The following is a 7,721-nucleotide window of genomic DNA, read 5'->3' as shown; positions in this document are numbered from 1 at the left end:
CCCGCCTTGCCAGGATCGGTGCAAGCTACTGTAACCGGTTATTTTCTTGCCCGGTGCGGGATGTACTGCACCACAAGGCGACGTCACTAACCGCTCGGCTAAAGGGTCAGACCCGTTAGCTAGGGACTAACGTGTCTTATTAGTAGTTTACAGTCGTCACCCTCTCCGGAAGCGTGCCCTCGCACTTTGTTATTCCCGCGCTCCGAAGAGACTTCTGAGGATCTGCACACTTCCGGATCCCACCGCTGCCACCAATGTAACCGGTTATTTTCTTGCCCGGTGTGGGATTCGATACGAGGTGTACTGCACCACAAGGCGACATCACTAACCGCTCGGCTAAAGGGTCAGACCCGTTAACTAGGGACTACTACTACTACTACTTTCGGCTGCTCCCGTTAGGGGTCGCCACAGCGGATCATCCCTTTCCATTTCTTCCTGTCTTCTGCGTCTTCCTCTGTCACACCAGCCACCTGCATGTCCTCCCTCACCACATCCATAAACCTCCTCTTTGGCCTTCCTCTTCTCCTCTTCCCTGGCAGCTCCATATTCAGCATCCTTCTCCCAATATACTCGGCATCTCTCCTCCACACATGTCCAAGCCATCTCAATCTTGCCTCTCTTGCTTTGTCCCCAAACCGTCCAACCTGAGCGGTCCCTCTAATATAATCGCTCCTAATCCTGTCCTTCTTCGTTACTCCCAGTGAAAATCTTAGCATCTTCAACTCTGCCACCTCCAGCTCCGCCTCCTGTCTTTTCGTCAGCGCCACTGTCTCCAAACCATATAACATAGCTGGTCTCACAACCATCTTGTAAACTTTCCCTTGAACTCTTGCTGATACCCTTCTGTCGCAAATCACTCCTGACACACTTCTCCACCCACTCCAACCTGCCTGCACTCTCTTTTTCACCTCTCTACTGCACTCCCCGTTACTTTGGACAGTTGACCCCAAGTATTTAAACTCAAATGCCTTTGTCACCTCCACTCCTTGCATCCTGACCATTCCACTGTCCTCTCTCTCATTCACGCATAGGTATTCCGTCTTGCTCCTACTGACTTTCATTCCTCTTCTCTCCAGTGCATACCTCCACCTCTCCAGGCTCTCCTCAACCTGCACCCTACTCTCGCTACAGATCACAATGTCATCCGCGAACATCATCGTCCATGGAGACTCCTGCCTGATCTTGTCCGTCAACCTGTCCATCACCATTGCAAACAAGAAAGGGCTAAGAGCCGATCCTTGATGTAATCCCACCTCCACCTTGAACCCATCTGTCATTCCAACCGCACACCTCACCATTGTCACACTTCCCTCATACGTATCCTGCACCACTCCTACATACTTCTCTGCAACTCCTGACTTCCTCATACAATACCACACCTCCTCTCTCGGCACTCTGTCATAAGCTTTCTCTAAATCTACAAAGACACAATGCAACTCTTTCTGGCCTTCTCTATACTTCTCAATCAACATTCTCAAAGCAAACATCGCATCTGTGGTGCTCTTTCGTGGCATGAAACCATACTGCTGCTCGCTGATCGTCACCTCTCCTCTTAACCTAGCTTCTATTACTCTTTCCCAAATCTTCATGCTGTGGCTGATCAACTTTATACCTCTGTAGTTGTTACTGTTCTGCACATCGCCCTTGTTCTTGAAAATCGGTACCAGTATGCTTCTTCTCCACTCCTCAGGCATCCTCTCACTTTCCAGGATTGTGTTAAACAATCTAGTTAAAAACTCCACTGCCATCTCTCCTAAACATCTCCATGCCTCCACAGGTATGTCATCAGGACCAACTGCCTTTCCATTCTTCATCCTCTTCATAGCTGCCCTCACTTCCTCCTTGCTAATCCGCTGAACTTCCTGATTCACTATCCCTACATCGTTAACTAGGGACTAACGTGTCTTATTAGTAGTTTACGCTACCAAAGGCATTTTCAAACTAGCAGCTACAGTCGCTATCCGTGGCTAACGGGCAGCCTGCACACCAACATGCTGTACTGCCGGGATTGCTTGCTTTTCAATCCCGACAAGGGGCCCTGGTCCAGTACGGGATTTAATTATTTGAATTGTTTAACTAAAGCAGCTCTAAAACATCAGCCCACCTCCGGACACCTGCGTGCAGTTTCTCTGAAAACATTTAGAAACACACGTTTAGGGGTGGGACGATTCGCAAATCTCACGGTTCGACACGTCTCACGATTCAGGGCTCACGAATTCGATTCAATACGATACAGTGGATGCCTTGGTAAGCAAGAGACAAAACACCACTGCAGTTCTCTATTTTTAATTTATTTCAAGAATCAGGCCCAACATTATGGCGTTATCAAGGCACGTATTCAAACGTAATGCAAGTGTTAAAGTTCAAACGAAATTTTGTGCCATCTTTTCTTGTTGTGTAACACAATTGCTTTACTTTAAAACTTTAAACTTTAAAATGACTAAAATGACCAATGCGGTCATTTTGACCGTTTTGGATGTTCAAAGTTTAATAACTTTGTGAAAAAAAACCTGCCGCTCCATGAATGCTCCTAAAATTGCATATATTTGCATTAAAATGATTTTTAGATCAATTGCACAAAAAAGTTATAAGATCTACCTAAAACGACTATGAGCGGTCAAAATGAAGTTGCGCGTCATGTCACTATTAATGACGTTTGTTGTTCATGTCATTTCACAACGTTCAGTTCTTTTTTTACATTTCACGTGTTATAGGCCTTGTTACGTTTGTTAGATTAGCAATATTTGTTTTCCGTTTTGTTTTTCATGTATCACTTCCAGCATGTCTGGGTACAGCCGCCGTGTCAGACGCAGCATGACTACCACCGCACCGTTGCAGTATTTACAGGTGTTGGACACTGGCGATTTTAAATTGTTTGAAAAATAGTATTGTAACGATCGCGGATGTGTGGACTCGCCAGCCCGCTGGCTAACGGGTCGGACCCTTTAGTCGACTGCTTAATGTAGCCGCATGTGGTGCGAGAAACCCGGGTTCGCGTCGCAGTGGTTCCCGGCTGCCCCCTGAATTCGTTGAACTGTTGACTTTGGTGTCAGTCGTTTCCTAACAGACGTGCTTACATATGCAATGCGTTAATATCTCAACTGGATATTTTTCTTGACAGAATATAGAGTTTAAATGCCGCCCATGGTCGTTTTAGGTAGGAGTGAAATCCCGGTCGTTCTAGTGTTGATAATACCTGATCTCGCGAAATGGGGAGCGTCCCAACCATGAAGTCCGTATCGAACGATTCGGAATTCGATCCAGTATCGCCCCACCCTGAACACATATTGACCTGCAGCTGAGTGAGCAGCAGCGGAGAGAGACCGTTGCGCACAACCAGAAGGTGAGCATGCGCAGAAATATGTCACCAGACTGACTTTTCCCGTTTGTCGCACCAGCATATGATTTGACAATCAGACCAAAACAGTTTCAGTCAGACAGCGAAAAAACGTTTTTTTTGTGTTTTTTTTTTCCAAACGTCCATTAATTGAGTAGTCGCGCCTTTGGGAAAAGAAAAAAAAATCACTCGCACATTGAAAAAAAAAGGTCGCAAAATGTCTGGAGTCAGCCTAGACATGTTGCGACCTTTTTTCAGCGAGGATCAAATAGTTTCAGAGCAAATTAATTCAATTTCATAATATCACATTCAGTTTCAAGTTTATTTGAATTCAGTTCCAACCCAATGTATGCAATTTCAAATTATGCTCTTCAGATTCCGTTTTTTTAATGCAATTATTCAAGTTGAGCAATTCCAATTAAAATATAAATGATTCAAATTCAGTTTCTAGTGACACATATCTTTGCCCATAGGTGAGACGGAACAGGGAGATTTTGAGATGGCTCATCCACACTGTGGTGTTTTCGGGGAAGCCGGAACTACCGTTAAGAGGACATGACGAGAGCAGAAAATCAGCCAACAAGGGGAATTATTTGGAGTTGTTGGACAACTTACCTGAATATGACAGTGAGCTGAGCTGCCACCTGGCAACGCCTAAGGTGCTTGCTGGTATGTCAAGCAAGATCCAGAATGACCTGATCAGTGCTACTGCCGAGGTGTTATGGGATGCAATGAAAGATGAGATGAGGAACACAGCATTTGTAGCAGTCACGGTTGATGGGACAGCCAACGTGAGTAACTCAGCACAGATGTCACTTGTGTTACATTACGACAGTGGCATGAAGGAGAGATTTTTCAGATTTGAGGATGTCACTGTAGACAAGCAGGCGGAGGCTGTTGCAGCTCACATTCTTGCCTTTCTTAACGAGGTCGAATGCACTTCAAAAGTAGTTGCTCAGTGTTATAATGGAGCTGCGGTGATGGCCTCTGGTCTACATGGAGTTTGGGCCAGGGTAAAGGAAGCAATCCCACAGGCATTGTTCGTTCACTGCTATGCACACACATTGGATTTGGTCATGTCTCAAGATGCTACAAAGATCAGGGAATGCAAAGGCTTTTTTACCCATCTCAGTGACCTGGCAGCATTTTTCTGAAGATCACTTAAACACACAAAATCATTGGATGACATATGCCAGTGCTGACTACCCAGAGTTGCCCCAACACGGTGGACGTATTCATCTCACTTGGTCAACTCAGAGGAGACAAGAGCTACAAGAGGTGTTTGAGCACATTGTAGATCATCATGAGGACTTTGATGCTGACAGCGTTTGCTGTGCAGATGGGTATGTCAACCTTATGTCCAGCTTCGAGTTCCATTTCCTTCTGGCTATCTTCAACTCCATCTTTGCATATTCAGATGTACTGTTTGACGTTCTGCACACTTAATTGTTGGACATGCAGTTTTGTCTGAAGAGGATTAGTGACTTCTGTGACACCACTGAGAGGGAGAAGATGAGTTTCCATGCCATCTATGAGCAAACAGTTGGTGAGACTGGGATACCCAGAAGGTGGCAGGCTGGAGTGCAGTATGATGTGCGCACTCATTACCGACAACTACACAGTGGTATAATGGACAACCTGCACACACAGGTGAGGGACAGGTTCAAAGACCACGAGAGACTCTTGTTTCTTGCACTACTAGACCCACAGCAGTTTACTGCATTTAGGCAGAGCTTCTCCAACACGGCTCTCTGCAGTCTGAAGGAAAGTTATAGGTGCCGCTTCGACATATCCCATATCGTATTTCCAAACGGAAATACTATTTGATATAATTCCACGTTTTCAGTTGCATTGTTCCACAATGATAACATAACTTTGACAAAAAAAAGACCCATAAGCAACGGTGGAGTACAAATCTTGAGGCATTCTGTTATCTCAGATGGTTTGAAAAATAGTGCATATAGCTGCCGTAAATAGGAAACCAATCTCCCCAGGGGAACGTGCCCCTGAGCCCCCCTAGGATTGGGCTAAACCCTGAATGTTTACAACGTCTGGCTCTGCCCCTGGCCACAAGCAAGTTACAAGTCTCTGCAAGTTGATTTTCATACCGGACTGCATTGAGTTGAAACCAGTGGCTGCCTGGTTGGAGGAAAGGATGCATAATATTGAAATATTTGCTAATAGCTTTATTATGGTCATTTCATTATTTTTTTCTGTTCATACCACCTTGTGTTTTATTTTCAAGCAGTGGACTTGACGTCTAACCCTGCTTTATTACTACCTGTCCTAATGTATTACTAAACACTACAATTTTTCCACGTGTCTGCATACACCTAAAGGAGATGAACACAAATTACTTCACCTTAAATGGAGAAAACCCGTGGCATTTATTTTGGAATAACATTTTCAAGTTTCTTTGCTCTTACATCTTTGTGACAGGTTACTCTTTTGCACACTGCTGCATCAAGTGAAAACTTTTTTTCTTTTTTTTGTTAATATCAAAATGGCCTACATTTCTTTGGGAGGCTGTAGCATGACCTGTCTTTCCACCAGGGCCTGTCATCGTCCCCCTCGACTCAAAATTAATGTGTGATCATATCATTATGACATAGAGCATAACTTGATATCTGTCCCAATATTGATAGCATCGTTTTAAGTCAATATTGGCTGATACTGATAAATTGACCATCATATTGTGCACCATTACGTGAAAGGTAGAAAATCTAGTTTCCTCATGGGTACAACAATTTACTACCGAACAACCAGGTAAAAACTTTATTTTTCTCTGTCTTGTGTTGTCCAATGTGTTATCATATAGCTCATGCATTGGAATAAAAAGATGAACAGACAGAGCAAGAGGGCGTGCTAGAGATGTCACCACCATGGTCAAATGTTTATGACAATATACAGTATAGGGGGAATGACAGAAGTGGAATAAACCAAAGAAGATTTATAGTCAATAACACAACACATACACACAAACTTATAAACACGAAATCTCTAAAATCTTTCTCTCATTGCATCATACATTTGCAAACACACACACACACACACACACACACACACACACACACACACACACACACACACCACACATTTAAACAGACATAAATCAGTCAACACAACTTTGGACATTTATTAATATAATATATGGATTGAATGACAGTCTACGACCGAAGATTATCTTCACACACACACACACACACACACACACACACACACACACACACACACACACACACACACGCAACACCCTCCCACCCACCCACACACACACACACATGCCAAATCCCCACCAGAGAGACACACAAAGTCATGTTCAAGATTCCAAGAGCCCTTAAAACATCCCATTAAAATACCTTTCATCTCACAATGATATCAAATGCGTACAATAATATCAACCCATTTCAGACACAAAATGTAAACGTTTTCAGAATGGGACATTTGAACACGATTTTTTCTGACTCTGTCACTTGTAAACCACAAAGCACTAAATTTGAATCCATGTTTATAGTGCTAAAATGTGGATTTTCGCACTCTAGTGACCAACCACATAAACATCAGAGTAAAATACACAGGGATCAACAATTGTGCTGCTCTGCCGAAGCAAGACTTTCTTTTCATATATTGAGATCTGAAATAAAAAAATAACAATAATAATTTGAGATCTTTTGCATACAGAGACAAAAACTCAAACATTGTATTTCATGCCGCTCTCTCCCTCAGATCAGAATACATGATAACACTTTCAATTACAGCTGTCTTTCTGTATTGTAATTACACAATAACAAACCATGACATGGTAAATGATCAGCTGGGTAATGTAAAATACCTATGCCTGAGATCACATAAAGACAGAAACTGAGCTCTGATTTGGAAACCGAGCAGAGATTTTAATACTGTACCCAATTCCAATGAGCCTAGGATTACACATACTGTCAATGGTAAAAAAAAAAAAGACAACCCATTCGTAGCAACGGATGCAGCCATGTCAAATTCTGTAACATGTTACTGTGTGATTAAATGCTTAAATAACAAAACAAAAAAAAACACAGCCGTAATATGGAGGGCTACCTAATACAGTACCTTTTTTTGACATATATTGTTTATTGCACAAATTGTGAAGTCTTAATGAACTTCACTGACCAGCCTTGTTTACTGCATTCAAACACCTCCTACTTCCCGTTGGGACACTTCTACCCCCCCACTCATCATCTCTCCCCTGTAACCATTCAATATTTCCTCTTACTTTTTGGAATTCATTTCATTTATTCGCCACCTTACACTTTCACTCACATCATCTCTTTTCCCTCGACTCCCTTTTTACAACCTCCCACCTCTCTAATGACCCCCCCACACACACAACTCCAATTAACCAACCCCA

This window comes from Lampris incognitus, chromosome 2 (assembly GCF_029633865.1).
Source record: "Lampris incognitus isolate fLamInc1 chromosome 2, fLamInc1.hap2, whole genome shotgun sequence".
Classification (NCBI taxonomy): Eukaryota; Metazoa; Chordata; class Actinopteri; order Lampriformes; family Lampridae; genus Lampris; species Lampris incognitus.
The sequence above is the reverse complement of the archived record's forward strand: the minus strand, read 5'-3'. Positions refer to the sequence as shown.